At 40.3% G+C, this 25,554-nt stretch overlaps 1 protein-coding gene across 2 annotated transcripts in view; it reads right to left on the bottom strand.

The window, feature by feature from the left end:
* The window catches only part of LOC124607358 (UDP-glucosyltransferase 2-like), a 71,809-nt gene extending 60,025 nt beyond the window's left edge, over positions 1 to 11,784 (bottom strand). The window contains exon 1 of one of the 2 annotated variants that reach the window (XM_047139659.1): positions 11,682 to 11,784. The gene's annotated coding sequence lies outside the window, so the exon portion shown is untranslated. Of the gene's footprint in view, positions 1 to 403; positions 435 to 11,681 lie in introns of those variants that run through there. The other variant, XM_047139660.1, reaches the window with a different exon arrangement.
* Between the last annotated feature and the right edge of the window lie 13,770 nt (positions 11,785 to 25,554).

Here is a 25,554-nt window from a genome sequence, read left to right as displayed (position 1 = left end):
CCAGCGTCTGGAGCAGCATTATCTCAAGCTTAAGGTAACTGATGGTGTAGAATGACAACCATTTTTGTTAGCATATGCAGGTCCAACTGTATTTAAACCCCTTCAGAAATTGTCGCCTATTTGTGAACCAGTGGCTCCCTCTTACCCTGACCTTAAAGAAATATTTTGAGAAGTCAGATCGCAGCTATGAAGAGTGGATTACTTGATTACAGGGTGTGATTCGGGAACGTAAATTTTATTGTGAAAGTGATCAGCGTAAGAAATCTTTTGCAGAATCACTTATCTGCAAACATGCGTGTCGTGGACTCCGCTGACTAATTAAAGAAGAAATTGCGTAGTCTAACAAACCCGTCCTTCCAAGATTGTTTGTCTATGATTTGCGCATATTAGGAAATGCACGTACCTGCTGAAGCAGTATAGTGTGCCTACGCTCACTATCCATCATTTGTAAACAGCCGGCACGGCAAAGCAGGCTGCAGAGCCAGACCCGGAAAACACAGCCCGTGCACGCTACAGTCAGAAAACAAGTTTAAATAATCCCGAATAAGAATACTGTTCACAGTGTGGTGCAAACCACAAATGAGACGATTGTTTCTATAGCAACGCTCTTTATAATTACTGTACCAAGACTGGACATACGGCAAAGGTGTGCAAAATGAACAAGAGACAACAGCAGCAGAATCTCAAGTATTTGACAATGCTTAGTAGTGAAAAGTCAGTTACTGTTTATAATGTACATATGAAAATGCAAAAACTTTCACAGACGAAAAGTGAATGCCATCTTTGCTCGCCATAAAAAGGTGTTCAATGTAATTCTTCGACTTAAGAAAATGCCGATCAGTTTTGAAACTGACAGGGGATCGTTAATTTCAATCGTTAAGCTCCAGGCGTGCCAAAAATTAGCAATGCCAAAGTTCACAGTTGGAGTTACAGCAACCTGGAGATTCCGGTGAAAGATCAGTTTTCAAGGGTAAACAATTTACGACACATGTGAATTTGTAGGTGTAAATTTAAATAAAGCAACGAATTTATTCGAACTGGATTTCGTCAATGCTTCCGACTTCACCATCGATGAGGGAGCGAATCTGCTACAAACTGACGCCCCGCCTGGAAAGTTGAATAATCTGTTGCAAAAATTTGATGACATTTTTCCGAAGCAACAGGGAGCATCAAAAGTTATAAAGCACTCTTTACGCTGAAGCAGAATGCGGTGCCGATATTTTCCAAAGCACGCATTCCTTTTATCGATTCACGGTTAAACAAGTACACAAAAACTCTAATTTAATTGCCCAACTTTTGCCTCAAGGTCCCACTTCTTCTAAGAGCAAATGCATCTGGTCACGTCTGCATACTGATTTTGCAGGACAGTTTCTCGGAAGCTGATGGTTCATCGACGGTTCCTCCAAACTCCCATTTGTGATCCAAATGTTATCGATATCCTGTGCAAGGTCTATTCAGGCTTTGTCAAATTCTTTCTCTATTGAAGGAATGCCGAAATTTATTGCTACTGATACCAGCAGACAATTTTATTCTCAGAGACTTAAACAATCTGCGAAATTACTCCCGGATTCCACAATTTCATTCCGAGGCCAACAGACTCGCTGAAAGATTCATATGCTCTTTCAAGGAGCACCTGATGAACTTGGCACAACAATACAATAAAGAGAATGCTTTAATCACTTTTCTATCGCAGTACACAACCACTCAAAAGACACACAATCTCCAACGGACAAACTCCACGGACATCTGCATTGAACTTTAACATAAATTTTAAAACCACTCCTGCATCCACTTGCCAAGCCTCGACAAGACTCGATGCAATTTTTTCCCAACTGATTCATCAGGTTCTCACACTACTATAGTGTAAGACAATGGGAAAAAGAAAGGGGGACGAGGCAAAATATCCGGCAGTTCGGCACTGTTATGTTTGAGATTCAGTGTTCACATGGAATCATAATGTGCCATAAAAATTAAATCAGGCCACACTACTCTCGCATGCATTTAGGCAGAACCAACAGGCTTTTTTCTTCTTCTGAGTCAGACTTACTTGTATATACAACCTCCACCTGAGGGACCTTCCGATTGAGCCAGCAACCATCCCTGCCAGTGCCTCCAGCATGGGGCCTCAGATGCATCCAGTCTGGGCAAACCAGTGGAAGCAGACATGACGCCTCCCACTTCATACCAGTCAGTGGACGTCTAAGTAGCGAAAACTTGTCTGGCCACACCTTCACCACGATTTTCTTGCGTTACCCGCGGAGCCCTAGATAAATGCGAGGGGAGTAACATATGTACACATGCTGACAAGTAAGGAAGCAGGAGGCTAATGAAGCTAGTCAGCTTCAACACTTTATCTCTCTCCCCAGGGAAGAGGTGTTGTGTACCAAGCAAGAGGTACATAACCAATACTGTGAGAGATCGCCACCACAGAGGTACAACCACTCCCCTGGTGCCCCTCGGTTCTATGTAGCAGCCTCCAGATGGCACTCACATACGTGGACACCTTCCTGCTTCCACCCTCCTACCTTCTGTGAGTTGAATATGTACAGTGATGCGGACAGCTGATCTAGGGATCACTGTCAACCACAGACCACTAATTCCACCTTGCACTAGTGAATATGGAAATTCTTCTTCCGACAGACCTCAAAACACGACACTCCAAGACACACAGTTCAAAACCAGCAGATAGACAGTTCAGTTCAGAGCTGACAGCCAGCTCAGCACAGTACTAAAAAAGCTAGCTTCCGATTTAGCAGTCGCTATTTACAGAGAGCTGGGACCACCCACACAGTGTCTGCAACCCTGCTATCACTGCAGTGACACTGTCACAGACAGCGAAGTCATGTAAATATCATTGTATTAGGCATGTTACATCCAACTGTACTAAACGTAAGTACTATATTGCAACTCTTAATAAATTTTATCGGTTATTTTCTTATTGTGTTTCCCCATTTGTTATAGTGCCACCCTGTCAGTCAAGTGTTTAACTAATAAGCGTACAATCAGCCACCTTTAAGAAACAATTGAAGAGAAAGTCTTTTCTACTACTGTGAATGTTTGGGGTAAATTAATACTAGCATTTAGTTACTACAACCAAAGCATTGCCATACGAGCTCTGTTGTTGCCGTATAAAGAAATGACTGTATATAAGTGAACTCTACCCATGGTTGTCGCAAGAAACCGTTGTTCATGAAGGGACTGACAGAGAACTGTGAGTTTCTTCTGTCTTTTGTTTTAACTATGCCACAGTTACGACATGTTCATTTTTTTAGTAGTAAATTTTTCTTTGTTTGATGTCAACACAGTCCTAGTTAATGTTGACTGGGATGTTTAATTCTAATAGTCTAAGTGTTGGGGTGTACGGAGAACAACTCTGGAAATATAGCTTCTTGAGAATACTTTTTACGTAAAATATAAACGTGTCCAAAGACACTTGAATTTGCTCTCGTATACTAACACACAGCATAGGACTTACAGCAAGCATAATGTATAAAGACGTCAGGAAGGTAATGCCTCTGAACATCTTAACGTCAAAACTCTTAAAGACTTTTTAAGTAAAACAAACGTTATTTACGCCCTACATCTATATTCTTCACGTCTACATGTTTATTTCTCAACACAGTCCCCTGGTTGAACACATTTCCCTAAACGGGAGAGCAATTTGCTGATAGCGTCATTAGAGACTGTTTATTGACGAAGCCAGAACCTCACCTTTGCTTGCACCGCTTCACCTCTATGAAAGAGAAGACCTTGAAGGTGTAGTTTAGGTTAAAGAAAGAGATGAAAATCAGATAGGGCAAAGTCGGAACGGTATGGTGAATGATCGACAATGGTGAACCCATGGCATCAGATTGTTGCACATGTCGCAGCGGCTGTGTGTATTCTGATATTTTCATGCTTAAGGAAAGGAAGCACCGTGTGGGGACGAACTGTTCGAATTCGAACCCTCAATTACAGCATACGGTTTCTTACGCATCGACATAGTTACGTTACGTAGCGCTGTACTACATACTACAAATCGGACCCCTTAGCGGCAGATGGCTGCTGGTACGTGGAAACAGCAATGTGATTGTGAACAACAATAAGTCACTTGGGATAGCCAGTTATAAAGATGTTTAACAAATTTTTATGTCAAATCACAAATTCTGGAGTGACCAACAACATTGGTACATCTCAACGATTTTATAAAGGGTCCTTGAATTTTAACGTTTTTCTTGGGTAAAGAACATGGTATTATGAGAAAGGAAGCTATGATTTATAACTGTTGGATGGATGGCTTTTGACCTATGGAAGACTGTATAAGTTTACTGAATGCCCGTATCCACTGTGCGACATCATGTGTTAGAATGATCAGCAGAGGATGATAAACGATTTGTACTGCAAGATTAAGTTAATACGGTAGCATAACGATCACTATGATGACTGGATGAAAAGTAGTTGCCTCGCGTGATTAGCCGAGCGGTCTAAGGCGCTGCAGTCATGGACTGCGCGGCTGGTCCCAGTGGAGGTTCGAGTCCTCCCTCAGGCATGGGTGTGTGAGTTTGTCCTTAGGATAATTTAGGTTGAGTGGTGTGTAAGCTTAGGGACTGATGACCTTAGCAGTTAAGTCCAATAAGATTTCACACACATTTGAACATTTGAAAAGTAGTTGAAAGAGGCTAGATGAAACCATAGCAAAAGTGTATTACAATCAGATGTTAAAACTAATATACAGTGCGTTCTTTAATCAAAGACACATGCAGTATCCATTTTGCAACAGCAAAAGTTAGCATTATCACCATGAGGTGATAAATGATCTGTATTACAAGATAAAGTTAAGAACCTAGCGTAAGGTCACTACAGTTTTAGTGTGACATTGAAAGGCAGTTGAAAGTGGATAGCTGGAAGCACAGCAACCCTCATTTCTTACTGCATGAATGTGCATTAAATTCAGATGTGATAATTACTGTTTAATATGTTATTTCAGCGAAGTGTTAAGCAGTTTCAGCTGCGTGACAACATACATAAATCATCACCAAGTGGACAGCTATCTGTAAGTTAGATGAATAGGACCAATGAGCCAGTTACATGTGTTTTTTACTGTTACAGAAAAATAATATAGACAGTGTTTTTGTCCCTTTAAAGTGATATTTTACTTTGGTACAAAGATTGAACTGTATTCGCCGCCAAGTGTATCTAAATCTGGAGCTTTTAGTGGTAGTGCCAGTGAGTTTCGTAAAGTTTTAGAAAAAAAATTATTTACACACATCAAAAATTGTTTTGCATCACCCCAGTTCCCAGAAATCCTGAAGATAGACGTTCACTTTGGATATTGTATCAGTGACACAGTCCCTTTGACTGTTCAAAGATGTCACTAAACCAGCGCAAAGATGTAAACAACCCTGCATCAGCAGCGCCTATTAGTCGGAAGGGGTCCTACAGCCGATCAGTTCCACTCATTCCACCAGGAAGTAGGTACACGGTCCGTGTTATCTGTAGTTCAACCATGCCTAGACGGTCAATACCGCCGTTCGATCGCGTCCGCATTGTTACTTTGTTGCCAGGAAGGGCTCTCAACAAGGAAAGTTCCCAGGCGTTTCGGAGTGAACCAAAGCGATGTTCTTCGAACATGGAGAATATACAGAGAGACAGGCAGGAACTGTCGATGACATGCCTCGCTCAGGCCGCCCAAGGGATAATATTGCAGTGGATGAGCTCTACCTACTGATTATGGCTCTAAGGAATCCGACATCAACACCACCATGCTGAATAATGCCTTTCGTGTAGGGCGTCGTGTTACGACTCAAACTGTGCCTAATAGGCTGTATGATGCACAACTTCACTCCCGACGTCCATGGCGAGGTCCATCTTCGCAACAACGACACCAAGCAGCGCGGTACAGTTTGGCCCAACAACATGCCTAATGGACCGGTCAGGAATGCCATCCTCTGACCAATAGTGCAGCCATATCGGCAGCATATTGGCAAGGCATTCGTCTTCATGGACGACAAATCGCTACCCCATCGCGCGCGTCTTCTGAATGACTTCCTTCAGGATAAAGACATCGCTTGACTAGACTGTTCATCATGTTCTCCACATATGAACCCTATCGATACATTGAAAACGGCTGTTTATGGGCGACGTGACCCACCAACCACTCTAAGGGATCTACGCCGAAATGCTGTTAAGTAATGGGACAATCCGGACCAACATTGCCTTGATGAACTTGTGGATAGTATGCCACGACGAATACAGGCATGTACCAATGCAAGAGGACGTGCTACTGAGTATTAGAGGTACTGGTGTGTACAACAATCTGGACCACCACCTCTGAATGTCTCTCTGTATCGTGGTACAACAAGAAATGTGTGTTTTTCATGAGCAATAAAAAGGGCGGAACTGATGTTTATGTTGATATCTATTCCAATTTTTCGTACAGGTTCCGGAACTCTCGGAACCGAGGTGATGCAAAACCTTTTTGATGTGTATATTTTGAAAATAATGCAGACAATTTTTGATTTCTTTAAACTGTTATTTTACTTTGGTGCTAAATCGAAATTTCCTCTGCGAGCAGAGATAAAACTTATCTCTGCGAGGAACTTTTCCAACTTCTGAGACTCATAGAAGCATAGCATGACTTTTGTTACAATCAAGCAGCTACCGTGTTAATGTAAGTGTCATTTAAGTTAACATGTCGTTCATACTGTTTTTGGTAGCTACACTTGCGTATTACGAAAATCAGCAGCTTAAGTTAATTATACACAGCATCAAAGATCACTCAAATTACATGTCATTTTTAGTATTGGTTGTTGTGCTAAAGTGTTGGTTCATGTGACGCCAATGGTTAAAGATGCCATAGCCCTTTTCTTGGACCTAGCTCTTGTTATTATTTAGTAATTATAAGGAAGGGTGGTATAATCTGCAGGCCTTTTAGAGATCTTTGGTTAGCACACCTCCGATTGGTAAATGTCATAGTCTTCCTCAGTATGGTAACCACAGTCCATGCCTGTTCAGATATGAAGTACACCGGACCATGCACGAAGTGCAGCAGATATAAAGCCAGTCAGCAGAGTCAATTATGTCTTCCTCGTGTAGCACATCTTGCATAATTTTCTACCCCTCTTTGTACGGCTGACAGCGAGATAAAAATGTATTGGAAAACTTCTAAAAACTTGTCAAGAAGTCAACGTTCTTTTTTGTCTCACAGGTGGAACATATCCTTAAGTAGGTCTAAAACTGAGGGTAATATAAAGCTATTAACACTGTCACTAACATGAATTATGTACGCGGTCATCTGGCCATTAATCTGTGAATTGTTTTTCCATGATGTGTTACGTTTTTCCCCCATGAAATGGTGCATGGCAAAGTGATACATCACTGAAAAAAGTTGTTCAAATGTGTGTGAAATCTTATGGGACTTAACTGCTAAGGTCATCAGTCTATAAACTTACACACTACTTAACCTAAATTATCCTAAGGACAAATACACACACACCCATGCCCGATGGAGGACTCGAACCTCCGCCGGGATCAGCCGCTCAGTCCATGACTGCAGCGCCTGAGGACGCTCGGCTAATCCCGCGTGGCAGCCCCGAAAAGTTTCTACAAACTTCGGGTGATGAAAGTTCGAACATTTTACCACCAGTAACGTAGCGTCAAGTGGATCTAAGACTAAAATACTAATATCATTATATATTTAAACAAATACTACAGACAATTTAGACGTGCAAAGAACACTGTGGCAACTAAATTGAGGGTCTGGTGTCGTGTCTTAGGCATCATTGATATCCTAAACTGTGATTAACACAATTAATGTCAATAAAGTGAGCCATGTATGTTCTGTACCGTGACAGAACTAATCTTTACGTGTTTTGATAAGTATTACAGACAGTTTTTGGTTTCAGTAAAGTGCTATTAAACTTTGGTACAAAGATCGAACTATAGTTGCTGAGTAATACACCTTAACCTGTAAGTTACACCGGTTGTGCTAATAGGGAAGTCACATATAAGGTGAACATTAATAAAACCGACAAACTGCAGGGACGGATTGCTGACTGGAAATGGACGAAGAAAAGTCCTACGAACATGTGTCTGGAAATGCATCGTTGCAGGATAGATAGCGCTGACGAATGAAAGTTCCTATGACCATATGCCGTGTGTTTCTTGCTTGTTGCAGGCTGTGTGTTTGACGCAGCATGCTGTAAGCAGCAGAAAGGCTCTGCATTCACGACGGAAACAAGCCGAGGTGGTGTCTGTGTGTGGCCAAGCAGATGGAAACGGTCGAGGCATCACGGCAATACCAAAACAAGTACACTCACAGACACCAGTCGCATCACACAACATTTCAAGCCCGTTTTGGTCGTTTGTGTGATCATGGGCACTTTCAAACAGACGAACGTGCAGTGAGACGGCGGACTGTGGGTCACCCGATCTGGAGAACCGGTTACTACAGGATATTTGTACTTTCATAGAACAATATTACAGACAATTTAGATGTGAAAATAACGTTGTGATATGTAATTTGAGGGTCCATTGTATCTTAACACCAAGTGGGAAGTACAGATCGAATTATAGTCGTATCTGAGTGCTAATTGAGGATACAAGGAAACAATACGACCGACATTGGACTATACACTGTTTCGTTTTAATCGCTATTAAAATACTGGGCTGTGATTGAGAAAGCAAAATGTGTGCGTATGTGTGTGTGTGTGTGTGTGTGTGTGTGTTTGTGTGTATTGAATTACGAGTTCTCTGATTGGCCTAGTCCCAAGAAAGTGGCATAACTTATGACTGGTGAGTGGAGAGGAGGGCAACAGGTGCGTTTGAAGGTGGAAGAAGGATGGAAGCAATGAAGTGGAGACGTAACATATTTTGCCCTTGGCTTCGTATGTAGGCAACTGAAAGCTCAAATGGAAAGTTATATCCCGAATTGCAAATGCATTTTTACTCTTCTTTTCCTCAACTTTCCGTGAGTTTTCTTGTAGCCTTAAGGCAGGTAGGTGAAAGCTCATATGCTGATAGGTAGAGCTGTATCCCAAGTAATTCGTTTAGAACTCTTAATGTTGTTACAAGATTAGTAAGAACATCTGTTTAAAGGTAAGGAAGAAATCTCAACTTTATGAAGTCGTGAGTTGAACAGTCCGAGAGATATTAATATATTCTATCATTAATTCAAATAGAACTTTCATTCATGTTCATGCAGTTAACAAAACCAATGTTTTATAAACTGTCCTCAGTCAGGAAAAGACGATAAGATTTAGTTAATCGCCTAGGAAAAGTATTTAACGAGAAGAAACGATTTTTGTGTCTTGATTTTCATTTCAGATTTACTGTACACGTCGATTAGTTAATGTTTACAGTTTATTTGAAAGGACACATATAACTAGTCTTGACTTTTAAAGCAGGAGGACATTGAACTCAGGCACTTAATTTCGGATTCAAGCGCTTTTTTTTCAAATATTTTCAAGAACGGCACATGACATCCTGAAAAGGTAATGGTACAACGTGAGTTGAATGAATGGAGTCCCTACTTCGATGTAGTTCTGAGGTAAGTAAGTGATTTATCTTTTACTCAGTTTCCTTAAAGCACCTGGAGGTATTATATATTCAGTGATGAAAGATTTTGGAGCCAGAGCTGTATCCTTAATTTAGTCCTCGAGACAGTGCTGCTTGTGACTGACCATATTTCTTGCGTTGGTTTCGATGTATTGCTAATGGGACTGAGTGATTCAGTTGTTAGATCGGGAGCCGGCCGCTGTGACCGAGCGGTTCTAGGCTTTTCAGTCCGGAACGACGCCGCTGCTACGGTCGCAGCTTCGAATCCTGCCTCGGGCATGGATGTGTGTGATGTACTTAGGTTAGTTAGGTTTACGTAGCTCTAAGTCCAGGGGACTGATGACCTCAAATGTTAAGTCCCATGGTGCTTAGAGCCATTTGAACCATTTGTTAGATCGGGGTACAAAACATAAGCAAATTTCAGATTAATTTTAGCTTATTGTTAACCATAAGTCTTCATTTAGGTGACTGGGAATATTTGTCGTTCACAAAAACAACTGTCTGGTGGAGCTTTTAGTTTGTGTTGAGCAGACGGTTCGATTACTTGTACAGTGTTCGCAAAGCCAGTCTCTATTCGAACATCCGCCTACTTTTGACAAGGAGCACTCTCATTCATAAGACAAAAATGATAATAAACAGCCCTATAGCATTACTCATTACTGTTAGTTCATGAATCACATTCATGTGCTCACCCAGTTTACAACAGAACAAAGTCACCCGGTCAACGACCTATTTACGTATTCCAGTTGCATAGCAATTTCTTATATTATTGTTATTCGCCTCTTCTCTCGTGTCACTCAGTGAATGGAGCGAGAAGAATTGATCGTCCCTGTGAGCCTCTACACAAGCTGATATGTTGCTCCACAGCCAGAATGTATGATGCAAGCAGCAGAAATATCTTGCCATCTGTCTCAACTACTGAGCCTATAAACACTAGCTACAGGCAGAAGGAAGATTTAGATCACCTGTGTAAATGTGCACTTGTTTCTGTATCATAATCGTGTTGATTAAGAGAACCGGTTACACATGTAACAAGCACGCCTTTAGCCTTCTTCGTATCTTGTGTCAGGCCAATCCGATGGAGATTCAAAACATGATTTCGCAACAGTTCACACAACAGTGTTTTATGAAGTTTCCTTAACATACACGATTTTATATATTGAAGATTGTTTCGCTTTGACTTTACCAGCCATTGATTTCGCATGGGCGTTTCACTGACACTATGACCGAATATTATATGTCATTTCATCAATATGTAATATATACTGCACATCCTCATTCACGACGAGTTACAATCAAGATCGCAGAGAGCAATTTGTTCTAAATTTCCTCACTATTATCTAAAAAAAACTCGTGTTCCTGTCTTCCTTGATCCCGACCGCAAAAATCTCGCGTAAAATTTAGTCGTTAGGCTACTGTGTGGTAGTAGCTTGATGCCAGGACGAGCGGAGGTACACCGGGGACGCTAGAACCCGAACTCCAGAATCATTACAAATCGAAAAATGGTGTTAGCAGCATCGCTGCTAGCCGCGGACCAGGTCTGTCGCCTTCTGGTGCCGCTGCACTGAGCCTTGATATTGCACCGAGTTCTAACAATTGTGCAGATTCTTAACTGCTCTGCTACCAGCCTCAAACCTTCTATAGTTCTGCATAAATTCACAGGAATTACGCCTAATAGCAAACACTGAAAACAGTCCACTACGTTTTATGTTCAGGAATCACTTTGTAGTCTCAGTTATCCCTTGCCGTATGCGAAAATTGTCTCATTACTGACACTATAGTATTCTAAGTCATTCATCGCAAACAGAGCGTCTTCCTTCACCGTTAACTCAAAACTGCTTCTCCCGGATAGGAAGTCGCCGAGTCCCGCTTTCCATTCCTAACTAACATTTTCTGTGTAGGATTATCACTTTAGTTGTGTTATCTACGCGATGTACCAGCTATTAACGAAACTTCAACCGTTACAGAAGTTCAGTTAAAACCGTCCCCTACACATCTAAAAGGAACAGACTTCATGTTTAGGCAACACAAACTTAAAATACAGAAAAAAATACAGAATAGACAAGCAAAACTGCACCACACGTTTTGGAAACTCAAATGGGACTAAGCAAACAAACTACCTGTTACAGCCTAAGTATCTGTCTTACCTGCTTACGAGCGTCCGACGAAATCGTGCTACACGCTTACTAGGTCCCCTGCGGCCAAGTCTTGCTCGTGGTATCGCTTCCCAGCCTCGCTACTGGCTTGGGCAGGTAGCGAGCACATGTGGACAGAGCTGCCTCTCTTACTATCACTTATCTAGATAGCGCGTTACATCACGGTGCCGCGTATACGTAGAACAGCTTTCGGTTTAATCATGCCGCCAACAGCCTTTGTGTCAACAGTGACTCTCTCGGAGAATTCCTTGAAACATTGTCTCACTACCCAAACAGAAATTTAATACTTGTCCTGGGATACTTCTTGAAAAACCAAGTGTAGCTTTACGACGAAACAACCAAACTCAAAGAAGCGACGTGGAAATCAGATCTTCAGGTTTCCAATAAAATGAGGACGAATGGAAACATAATATTATAGCTTTAATTTTTTTCCAAGTAACCTCCATCAGAAGCGACTTCATCATGGCATCACTGAGGCGAACAATTCAATGCATGGTGGTTGAAAACAGATGAAAACAGATATTTCACTTTCAAACTCGTGTCAGCTGATAACATTCATAAACCAGATACTTGAACTTTATTGATAAAAATGTCAGTTGACATTGAGGAGTGTGTGTAGTCTTAATGTATTGCACCTCCTTTATTACGCAGAAATTCACGTACATACAAACCATAACTGAAACTATTTTCAAACAACCCGCGTGATGGGACTGCAGGTGCAGTAATTTGATATTTACACAGTGTTTTGGCTTCAGGCATAGGGGAGTTGTCACTCTGAATGTTTTATGAGGATTTTTCAGAGCAAATTTGTGTTGCTACATTTGATGAGGTGGAATATGTAACCACATATGCAGAAGAACTCTGCTGCTTGAAAGTAGTCCTTCACATTCCTGACGACTGAATAACTTTCTGTAATAGTATTGACGAAACGTAGGCCAATTATCAATAACACTGCAGTCCCAAGCAAGTTAATACCTGTGGATCACAAATAGCGTGCTTAAGTGATTTCTTATGCCAGATTCTTGTTGAGTAAATAATGTTATAAACAATACTGTAACAGATTAATAAAAGTCGCAAAAAATCTAAGAGTGTGAACATATTGTCCGAAAGTGACACATCAGATCACAAAATAAAGTCATCACTGAATATTGTAAAAATAAAACATGGAAAGACGCCATAAAACATTACTTTATGTGTGTTAAAGAAAGTGGGTGCACTGCAAAACGTTCATGTGTAGCAAATATTTTCAGTAATTACTTTTTAAAAATACGATGTAAAATTATGCTAATAGTTCAGAGAAGAGATCAAAAAAGTACACTGTACAGACGAACCAAAACCGAGGACATTTCGTGAATTAAAAATTAAACTCTCATCCTGGTTTGGAATAAAGAAAATCATTATGACTCTTCATTGGGTGAATAATATCTCTAACAAGACACTGAAAATTTGTGGACTTATATTATGTAATGTTCTTAGTCACGATGCATTCTTAAGTCAGGGTGTCTTCCCACACAGAACAGGCCTTTATGAAAATGGCGATTCCCCAGATTATGGCAAATACCGCCCACTGTCACTTCTTATTTCACTTTGTACTGTTTTTGAGAAGGTAATGTACTCCAGGGCGGTCACCCACTAGTATAGTAATGACATACTTAACTATTCATAGTACGGATTTCAGATGGGGTCATTCTATTGAGTCAGCTATTTATATATTTACTGAGCTTATAAGAAAATCTTTAAATGATAATATATAACCAACTGGGATCTTATGTGGACTACCAATGGCATTTGGTAGTGTCACTCATTATATTCCATTAGGGAAGTTAAGTTTATTTGTTTAAGTAGTTCAGCAAATGCCTGGTTTAGTTCTTATTTAAGAAACAAAAGGCAGGAAAGTACCTTACACTATCCGAGTAATGCAAACAGGGAAGCCACATCATCTGCATGGTACACTGTGTGAGATCGTTGGCCAACTACTACGTTAATAATCTTTCTTTTTTTTTTTTGCAGATGATACAACTATTGTTGTGAAGCTAAGCAAATAAAAATCAACAGAGAATGTACTTAATGACGCTTTTTGGAAGTTACTAAATGGTTTCGCACATATGGACCAGGTTGAAACTTTGAAAAAAACGGTATCCATTCGGATTTGTAGTGTCAAAAAATAAAAAAATAAATAAAAAAATACCTCCTACTAAACTAGTACACCAACAAGAAGTAACAAACAACGTAGGAAACAGACTATCCTTAGGTGCATATGGCTGAAAGCTTAAACTGGAAAAACCCCATAGTAGACCTGCTAAACTGGTAGTTTGCTCCTTTTTCCATAAAAATAATAGTTATTTTCAATGATGTAGACATCAGTAAATTTACTTATTTTGCATACTTTGAGTCGTTGGCGTCTTGTCGGCTAATATTCTGGGATAACTCTTCGCTTGAGCAAAAAGTATTCATTCTCCAAAACAAACTAATTAGAATCATGTTTGCAGTTCACACATGTACACCTTTCAAGTATCTCTTTAGGCAGCTGAGAATATCAACTGCAACCTCGCAGTTCATTTGTTCACTTGTGAAATTCGCTATTAATAACCCATCTAAGTTGGAGAGTAGTAGAGTTATAACCAACAGCAAAAGCAAAAATTATCTGCATTACCCTTTAATGAATCTCACTGTGGCACAGAAAGCGATGAAATAAGCAATAATAAAACTTAATAGTGTACGGATGACAACGGGTACCAAAGTATTTTGGTATGTAGATTAAAGGGGTTTCCAATTAAAAAAGCCATTTACACCATAGAGGAATTCTTGAACAGAGACAATAAGTTATTTAAAAAAGTTGCAATTGACCAGCATTTAGCCACATAAAATTATTTTTACTTATTCTTTTTCTGTCATATATAAGCGTTCTATATTTGTTAAGTTGATGTGTGTCAACATCAAAATGTTTATCGTGACGTCAATCTATAAAACAAGGAAATACCTGTCATCAACAAACAGATTTCAACGTATGGGGGGAAAACTTATTTGCGACTATTAATTGGATTTTTATTTTCTAGAAAGTAGGTCAGCTATGAATAGCATAGGGGAAACCACGTTATAGCAGTCTGCCTGCAGGAGAAAAGCTTGGTTGTCTTAGCTATGAAAATCTTCCCAATTATTTTGAATCCGGGCAGCTCTGTGACTGTGATTTCACGTGCAAATATCTGTGTGACGCGTCACTTCAGGTAGCCGCAGGAAATCGGCGCGGCAGCGGGGATGCTCCAGCAATCAATGCAATGGCGACGGAGGGCCAGCAGGCTGGTGCGACCTCCTATCTGACGTCAGTTTAGTTTAGTTATGTCACGTTCCGTTGATCATTTTCACGATTATTTTATCGATATGATGTGGAACAAGTCAGATTACAGTATATAATATTACTGAAATTTTTGGATTTACACATGCAACTACCCACGACAAAGACAGGCCGTGGCGCGTACGTCACACCACGTGACACTTTAGGCCTTATGAGAGCTGGCAGACGTCTTCGGCGTGGAGCTAGCAGTAGTAGTAGTAGTAGCTTTATTCATCCGTAGATCTCTTTTTACAAGAGTATAGGACATGCAAAGTATTTACAAGTTTAGATCAATTTAAAATAAGCCAAATCGTATACACATACATTTACAGACTTCTAGTTAATCATTAGATTTACTGCTGGTGCAAAATAAGTTTTTTTTACAAATAAATTATTAAATAATGTAATGCCACACTGTTCACTCATATCTCACTATCAATCACTGCACACACTATACACACATTGTTTCATAACACTTCACTCACTACACTCACAAACACACACACACACACACACACAAACACACACACACACACACACACACACACAGATACTGGTGATCTCTGTGCCATTTTCTGTACCGCAACTTCCCATTTGCTATCCCGAAAATACAGAGTCAGCATCCCTCCAAAATGAGTGACATGTTGAGCTCGCCGGCCGAAGTGACCATGCGGTTCTAGGCGCTGCAGTCTGGAACCGCGAGACCGCTACAGTTGCAGGTTCGAATCCTGCCTCGGGCATGGATGTGTGTGATGTCCTTAGGTTGGTTAGGTTTAACTAGTTCTATGTTCTAGGGGACTAATGACCTCAGTAGTTGAGTCCCATAGTGCTCAGAGCCAAGCTCAGAAAGAGGAAGAGGTGTTAGTTTTGTGCTATGCATAGCTTGGGGGTAAATATTTCTTGAAAGGAAAAAAGAAGGAAAAAATAACTTAAGGTGAAGGTGTTACGTGGAATGTTGGAAGTTTTATAATCATTATTATTATTATTATTTATTTGTATAACATTTCTTTATGAAACCCTTACTCTGTTTTATCTAAGTAATCCTTCAACATATAACATGTATTGCATAACAGATACTTTTTAGCTGCCTTTTTAAATAAGTGTATTTTTGCAAATCCTTTAATCTTTTTCAGTAATTTATTGTACAGTTTTATTCCTTGGTAGAAAATGCTGTTTTGAGTTTCACATTTATTTTTTCTTGGTAAATGTAAGTTAAGTCTATCTCTTGTTGCATGGTCATGGACAGAGCTGTTTGTGCAGAAATTACCAACGTTATTTTTGATGTGTACGACTGACTGATAAATGTATTCACATCGAGCAGTTAAAAGCTCCAGTGTTTAGAACAGATCTTTACAATGAGCTCGTCTAGTATTTTTGGTTATTATTCTTAAGGCTCTTTTCTGGAGTATGAAAATTGTGTTCATATTTTGTGCATTTGTTCCCCAAAAAAGGATGCCATAGCTTATAATTGAGTGTACATATGAATAATATGTAACTAAAAGTCACTGCATGTTACACACTGATGATGGGACTTTAAGGGCATAAAATGCTGATGACATTCTGTCTGCAAGTACCTTTGTGTGTTCACACCACTTCAACTGAGAATCAATATTCATTCCTAGAAATTTTTGTTACACAGTCTATAGATGTGCCATCTACATTTAATTTAACATTGTCATTTTCCCTCTTCAAACTGAAATTCATGGCATTAGTTTTCTTTATGTTCAAAGTCACTTTATTGCTTATTGACCAATCAAAAACTTCGAGAGTTTCATTTGCTTTCTCGGCAAGGAGTTCACTTGTTTTCTCAGTGACTATAATATTGCTATCATTAGCGAAGAGAATTTTTTCACCATGAGTAACGCTACTGGGAAAGTTATTGATGTATAACATGAATAATATCGGTCCTAATATGCTACCTTGCGGAACCCCTATCTTAATGAATTTTGATTCTGATAAGGGTTTTACTAAATGTTTTGAGCTATTTGAAGCATGTGTTATCTCTACTCTTTATAACCTATCTGTTAGGTATGATCGCAACCAATCATTTTGTACCCCTTTTATTCCTAATGCTTCTAATTCATTTAATAGAATCTTGTGGTCGACTGTATCAAAGGCCTTAGAAAGATCCAAAAATATGCCTGTGACACATTCCTTTTTATCAAGAGCTTCAAGTACAACTTTTGTGAATTCTACTATGGCTGACTTCGTATTTTTGCCACTTTGGAAACCAAACTGTGATTTGCTTAAAAGATTGTATTTATTCAGGTAACTCACTAATCTCTTTTTCATAATTGCTTTGTCTTCTCCATTACCTTTCTTAAGCAAAGGTACAACTCTTGCCTGTTTTAACTGCTCTGGAAATGACCCTGATGTGAAGGATTCATTTATTATTATATTTGTATAATCCCTGTGCATTCTTTCAGTACACACATCGGTACTTCATCTAAGCCTACTGGCTTTTTATTTTTTAGTTTTTGAACAGTTCTGTTGACTTCATTCTCTGTGGTTGGAAGTAACATCATTGTGTTTAGTGCAACATTATTTACAGGTGTTATATTTGTTTTGGGGAATTTTTGCTGTAACTTCTCTGCAATACTTGAAATATGCTAGTTTACACAGTTTGCTAAGTGTTGTGGATCATTTATTACCTTATCCTCCTCCCATAGCAGTATATTATTCTGCATTTGTTTGCCTCTCCCCGTTTCCTTTTTTATAACATCCCTGGCTGCTTTGCTTTTATTCTTTGCATTTTATATTGTTTTGTCATTAAATGACTTTTTTGGACCAATCTACATTTCTTATAGATCTTTTTGTATCTATGATTGAAATTTAAGGATACTGGATCATTGCAAATCTTTTTCACGAAACTGAGATGTTTAAGTGTTTGGGAGGACTGCTTAATACCTGCTGTTCTCCATCTGTATTTGTGAGATGTTGATACAGACATGCATACCTTTAGGAGAGGCCTTTTCAAAGTTCAATTTAAAGAATGTGGAGGATTTTGAGAATTTCATATTCACATTGTTTTCCTTATACACTTCATCCCAGCTTTATTTTTCTAGTTCTTTTGAAAAATCTTTTATTTTCATTTCTGATAGATGTCGTTTGAAGGCTTGTAGTTTAGGGAATGATTTTACTGCCAGCCGGTGTGGCCGTGCGGTTCTAGGCACTTCAGTCTGGAACCGCGTGACCGCTACAGTCGCAGGTTCGAATCCTGCCTCGGGCATGGATGCGTCTGATGTCCTTAGGTTAGTTAGGTATAAGTAGTTCTAAGTTCTAGGGGACTGACGACCATAGATGTTAAGTCCCATAGTGCTCAGAGCCATTTGAACCATTTTTTGAACCTGATTTTACTGTTGTTATTTGATAGAGATGGTCTGATAGTCCGAGGTCTTTTATAGCTACATCACGTTTTTCCTTGTCCATATTTGTGGCCACATGGTCAATTACTGATGTTTAGTAACCCTTGTTGCAATATTGACCAATAGGGGCATGCCAAAACTTCGAAAGATGTTTATGAAGGTGCTGCTGGTTTCATTTGTGATATTAGTGTTGATGTTAATGTCCCCACACAGATTTATGTTGACCTTTGTACTTGAGACTTTATCTACAACTTCTGTTAACTTATTCAAGAAAGTGTTCACAGTACCACTGGGATATCTATATACACACAAAATGATTAATTTTGGTGCTATCAAGCCCTATTAATTCAATAGCTGATATTTCAAACTGTTTGTCTTCATTTACTGTACTGAGGTCATGTCTGGATTTGAACTGTGTTCCTTTTCTGATATAAATGCATGATCCTCCACCCCTTGAAGTAGTTCTGCAGTAAGAGTTTGTCTTTTCATAGAATGATAATACTACATGTTGAATTTCTGTAGCTCTAAACCAGTGCTAAGTAATACAAACTACTGTGAAGTTCTAAGATTGGAGCTCAACTTCTAATAGTTGTATTTTATTTTTTTATTGATTGCATGTTTTGATGTAGGATTGTTGAGTCAGTGAAATGCCCCATGTTACTCTTTCCAATGGTTTGTTTTTCTATGTAACATCTGGTATATTGATATTTGAAGTGTTAAAATCTGTTTTTTTAGTGATTTTTTCAGTATTTTTTAAACTGCTGGAGATACTCTTTAGGCAGGGAAACCTGTTGTCTGGAAGTATCCTAAAAAAGACCTACTTTTCCTACTTATGACAGCAGGTTATTTAACCATGTGTAACCCGAGAACCACCCCCTATACTTTCATGAATCAGCTGTATCAATCTTCCCTTCACAGTCCTAAACAGGTGTAGACCACGCCTAGTGAAATCCCATCTTTTGATAGTCCTGACGGGCACCAGAGAAAACAAAGTTGGCTGTCCTCAGAACCATCCCTAACCCACACTGATTTGTCTCACAGCTCCATCAAGGTGTGGTCGATCATGACGCCAGAACAGCTCAACAATGTGTACTTTGGTGCCATGAGTCAGTGAAGCTATCTTGACCAGGTCACCACCTATGTCATATGCCCTATTACTGTCCAAACTGTTTCCCGCCCCACCCACTATCAATACGTGGTTCTCTTTTGTAAAGTCCTTATATAAAAACCCTAGGTCCTATATCACATGACGTAGCCCTGCATTCGCTTGAAAATACTGGTGGCCTGGTACGCTGTCCCTAAACTTTCTTGTAACTGATGGCCTACACCTCGCCCACCGCTACAACCTAGTAGCAGCACTTTGTACGTTCCTAGGCTTCTTGGCCTTGGTTGAAGTGTACTGCATTATGAGTTTTTTTCTCTGCTTCCTCCAACTGTGGCTGAAGGGCACAGATTTTCCTTTCCTGTTCCCCAATCAAAATGTTCCTATTGAATATTCTGCAGTTCCGGGAGAGAGCCTCTTCTGTTCTCCAAACATTCTCCCCACTGCATCCCCCCCAGCGAAAATATTTCCTACAAGATTGGCAACAAATCCCTCTACTCACTACCCTATAACAGCTCACACATTTCTCATTCATGGTCAGTTTAGAAGAGTAATTAAGCTTAAAGAATGTTTTAAATTTGTCAAGGACGCGAGATTGGCAGTGTGTAAACAAAAGACGACACAAACTAAATATTTGTCCTTCTCACTTCATTTTGCAGTCAACATTAATTTTATACAATTTAAACAATATTTTTAATGACCTGCGATATTTCCATCCCTGCAAGCGGAAATTATTAGTCCTAAAGAAGAAATAACAGGAAGTACTCTGTAGAAAATTTAATGTAGTTGAACTTCTAATCGGGAAACACGTTCGCTAGAAGCCCGGTTTTCGAGTAATTCAAGGCAAAAACAGGACCGTTAAAAACCTCCCACTCACATCTCACCGGTCAGGATTTTTAGTGTGTTACGTGGCGCTACCCCCTACCACTGTACAAAAATTGGAGACTACACGAATTTTTCCCTTCATTCGACCTTTCTGATCTTCGTTATCTGGGCTAAAAGAATACTTGTGATATCTTCTTCTTCTTCTTCTTCTTCTTTTGCTTGACCCTTTGTTCCGCAGTTTGCGCAGGGTCGACACAGTTACAAACCGATTTGGCATGGTTAATTCGAAGGGGTGGCCAGATATCCCTTCCTGACGCCACCACGTACCCTCGGGACAGAATCAGTGTACCCCAGCTGTCTGCCGGCCGGAGTGGCCGAGCGGTTAAAGGCGCTACAGTCTGGAACCGCACGACCGCTACGGTCGCAGGTTCGAATCCTGCCTCGGGCATGGATGTGTGTGATGTCCTTAGGTTAGTTAGGTTTAAGTAGTTCTAAGTTCTAGGGGACTTATGACCACAGCAGTTGAGTCCCATAGTGCTCAGAGCCATTTGAACCCAGCTGTCTGCGTCTAGTGTAAATCATGAAATAGTACGAACGTGTTGCAAATGTCTGCGAGTCGTGTAAATGAAGCGGGACGTGGGACCAGCCCGGTATTCACCTAGTAGGATGTGGAAAACCGCCAAGAACAACACTTTCAGGCTGGCCAGCACACTGGCCCCCGTCGTTAATCCGCCGGGCGGATTCGATCCGCGGCCAGCGCGCCTATCCGAGTCCAGGAAGCAGCGCACTTATGATATGTTGCACATAAAAAGAAGCTAATGACTGGACGGTTGTTTTCTGAAACGTTCACGAGCGGAAGACGTTGGTGCATGTAACACGTGTCAGAGGTTATTTCTCATGCCACGAAAACATTTCGACGACCTATCTGAATGGTAAGCAGGCATGATTTTTTTACTTCTTTTATGTTCAACTTACTCTCATACTCCAATCATTATGTAACACAACAATCGTGGTTAATATTTCTATAAAATGTAGTCTATATCACTATCAGTTTTAGTTTTGGTTACTGGTTTCGGTCTATAACACAGTCCTTACGTCAAAGCTCTGAAATACGTAAGATTCCCAGTTGGTCATGAATGGCGTACATTTAGCAACTTTAGAAGTAACGTAGCGCGCGGAGAGGCCGCGCGCTTTGAGGCGCCATGCCACGGATTGCGCTCCCTCCTCCCGCTGGAGATTCGAGTCCTCCCTCTGGCGTGGGTGTACGTGTTGTTCTTAGCATAGGTTACTTTAAGTAGTATGTAAGTCTATGGACTTATGACCTCATCAGTTTGGTCCCTTAGGAATTCACACACACAACTAACGTAACAGCGACATAAGCAATGTATTACCCAGATGACGTGAGGAGCCAATATGTGGAAGTAAGCGGTCGATAAGTTACATGAACTGTAAATAAACTAGCAAAGGCTGTGGATTATAAAAGGAAAGCTCCACTCACTGTTTCCGCAATTGATCCATATAAAAACGATCATAATCCGTATATAACGTCTGAACGTATAGAAAATCCTGATACTGGACTTGAGTACGACACAGAATATTATTTACAATTTGCAAATCGATTTTAAAAAAGTTTAAGAGGCCTATAGCAATAGCCAGACTATTGAAAACTGTCCTGCGTCACGTATTTCACCGAGGCAATAGGCTGCCATAGAACTAGGACAAAAAGTCATTTCTGATGCCAAAGATTGTAGCGCAGGACGCCAACGGTCGCTACGAAGGCGCAAGTTGGCTTGTACTGCCGTCCGAGTTGTGACACCTTCCGCTGGTGCGCCTGCGAAGTAATGTGTCCCGTCTAGAATTCACCGTAAAGCTGTGTCTCGACACTTCCTGTCGACTGCTGTGCTCACACTGGCAGTTCGGACACGACTGGCCGACTGCAGTGGTTGACTCCTACAGCCCACCTAGCGACATGCGCCGGGGCCAACGAGAAATACGGGCCCAGCAAATAAATTGTGACGTCACACTACTCGGCCACACTTCACGAACGCTCGGTTTCGTGCAGGATCCGTGGTAAATCAATATATACCTGGAAAGGAACCCATTGAAGCTCTTAATTTTGTCACCTGCGATCGGTAACTTACAGGCATTTGAACAGGCAGTCAAGAATTATTGAAATCATCTGAAACTGCCACCGAGTGAGATCTCAGGTATTAACTTTTGTAAAAGGAAATGGTGTCAAATTTAAATTTTCTTTGTTTTGTATACTTGCTGTAGTGGCCGTTCTTGTCACACAACTGAATATTAGCGTCCCAGCAGAGCTTTTTCTTGAAAAAACTTGTTCTTTAGCTGAAGTCCCGATAATCACGACGTAACCCGAAATTTTGCGTGATATAAACACAAAAAATTATATTCAAGTTTTCTTGATAGTGCAAAATCCGTTTAAAAAAGATAGCTACTAGTTTCATCAGTGTCTATTGTCGCAATGAAAGTGTAATTAAACGTTTCTAAATCGTATTTAACTAACACATTTCTTATTGTTTACTAGTTAGGTTCAAATGGCTCTGAGCACTATGGGACTTAACTACTGAGGTCAGGTCATCAGTGCCCTAGAACTTAGAACTACTTTAACCTAACTAACCTAAGGACATCACACACATCCATGCCCGAGGCAGGATTAGATCCTGCGACCGTAGCGGTCACTCGGTTCCAAACTGACGCGCTTAGAACCGCACGGCCACACCGGCCGGCTACTAGTTAGGCAGACGTGATCTAAGCCTAAATTTTCCGAGTTGTAAACGTTTAAAAACCTGACCAAAAACTCCTGATGACGTAAATTCTCTAAAAGCAAAGTAATTACAAATTCATTCTTCTGTCATTGTATCTCTAAATCAGTACAAAAACAACAACCACCGCAAATAAGACAAAATCATATCATAAAACCTGTACTAAATGGACTATCAGATCATGACATGCAGGTCCTTGTTTTAGATATAAATTCTAAGCAGATTATCAAGACTGCTAAATCTGAGTTGACTGTAAAATGAAGTGAGAAGGACAAATATGTAGTGAGTGTACCTCATCTAAGTAAGGTGGGTGAACGGTGTGTGGCAGCCTGGGAGAGACTGGAGAAAAGGGAGTGGAGTAGCCGCATGAGGGAAGGTGGTCTGCCGGATTGTTGTGGTCATGCGCTTCCTTCCGTCGTAGGTTTGCAAACTGGAGAGTCATCACGCGAATCCCCATTCTCTCTACCTCAATACGTCACAGTGATAACTCAGGATGTTTAACGAAGTCATGACGACCCTTCCACAGCTCACCTTGTGATTCATGGCGGCGCAGTGTGCAAAACACGTCTCGCGTGTGTTTATTTTCCACAAAGTGCATTGACACTACATGGAGTAGACATATGAGTTATTAACAATACTAAGGCAAGAAGTGCATGTTGTTAAATTATCTGTGAGCAATTGCTCTACATTGTTAGAGGACACATTTATTCTTAGTCACCCTGTATGGCGGTTATATGGTTGTTCCGGGAAAGTCGACTCAGACCACCAACAAATGCTGCTCGCTATTCGGTCTGGAAATAGACTACAGTTCTCAGCATTTCCTATTCAGTTCTCTTATGTGAGTAGAGAAAATAAGTTGGCTGATCTCATGTTTACATAAGGAGTTATTTTCACTTGATTAAGTAAGTACTTATTTACATTTGTTAAGTGAACTTTTGTATAAGACGCTTTCCTTTAAACGACGGCAGAGAAGTATTTAATTTTTAAGTGTTATGTAGTCAGTGACCTATGCACTATTGGTGAGAAAGGGAGTGGATTGATGAATGTGGCATATCGCTGTTGTCTGTTGGTGACAGTATATCGTGAAGGCGTGTCACCGTGTTGTAATCACTTGTGGTGAATTAACGAATGAGCAGAAAGTTACTGCACTTCTCTCACAATTAAATGTGTTACTGATGGACTGCATAAATATCTTTCATTCCAGATTTCCGGCACTTGTAGAGTGGATTGCACTTACTGAAGCCCTTTTACCACTTACCCACGCTATATCTTCCAGGCTGGGTGTGAATACCACTGATGGAATTGTACTGATCATGATCAAGTATAGAAGAGCAAACTGCTGTAGTGCGTTTCTTGACTTATTAAAATATGTGAAGATCCATAACCATCTAGGCTTGTTTCTAACACAGAGAGAGCTGACTGAAGCCTCTGGGCCTCTTCAGATGTTGGGAGAGCTGAGGCTGGGATGATAAATTTTATGCCTGACATGCTGTGAAAAGTATCCCAACCACTGGTAGCGCATAAAACGAAATTATCATTGTCGATTAGATACTGACAGCGTGTTACACTTGGGCAGGCTCTTCAATGTGTCAGACAGTTGACAGCTTCAGCTGTTTAGCTGTTTTACATATCAGCACACTTAATAACTCCCAATAAGTACTAATTTATGACAGTGAAGTTACTAATCTACTCAGATAAGCGAACTGGACAAGAAATGCTGGGCCAGTATTGCTCGTATGTAGACCGAAAATGGAGCACCAGAGTCATGATGGGGTTTTACCTTTCGTGGAACAATGCTACAGCTGCTGTAGTTTTATTAGTCACTCTTATCTCAGTTCCACTTCACTTCCTGCCAATTAGTGTGGCATAGAGACTGGCGATTCACCTGCTTGGTCTCAGTTTTTAGGCCTCAGAGAGCGTCAATAAGAGCAGTCAGCTACTGATATTCTTAAAAATACTAGAGCAACGTTACTGTTACCACATATTATGAACAAAGCAAGGAATTTGAAATGTAACTTGGATTTTATGGACAGAGATGTTAGACTACAACCGTTATACCAAGGATAGCAGTATCTGAAGAGAAGGGGAACTCATAAGATATTAGTTCAATGACAACAAACTTGGACTTAGTATGTAAGACATTGATTTATGCTGCCCTAACCGAATATGTAATCCCCAGATCGTCATACTGGGTGACATATTTCAATTGTTCCCAGACACTGCAATATATATTATACAGCAAGTGCACAATGGTTTAGTTTTATAGCAAACCAGATTATAAATGCATGTACTTGATATGTTCCTTTTGTCCACTTTGAAGTTCTGATGAAATGTCGTCAATGGTTCTTTGATTTCGACAGTTGTATCATTACACTGAATATACATTCAACCAGTTTGCACGGAAGAAACACACAGACATTGGTGCTGAGAGATAAAGGAACATCAGGCAGCAACAGTT

This window comes from Schistocerca americana, chromosome 3 (genome assembly GCF_021461395.2).
Source record: "Schistocerca americana isolate TAMUIC-IGC-003095 chromosome 3, iqSchAmer2.1, whole genome shotgun sequence".
NCBI classification, from domain to species: Eukaryota; Metazoa; Arthropoda; class Insecta; order Orthoptera; family Acrididae; genus Schistocerca; species Schistocerca americana.
Note: the sequence above shows the minus strand (reverse complement) of the source record. Positions and strands in the feature narration are given on the sequence as shown.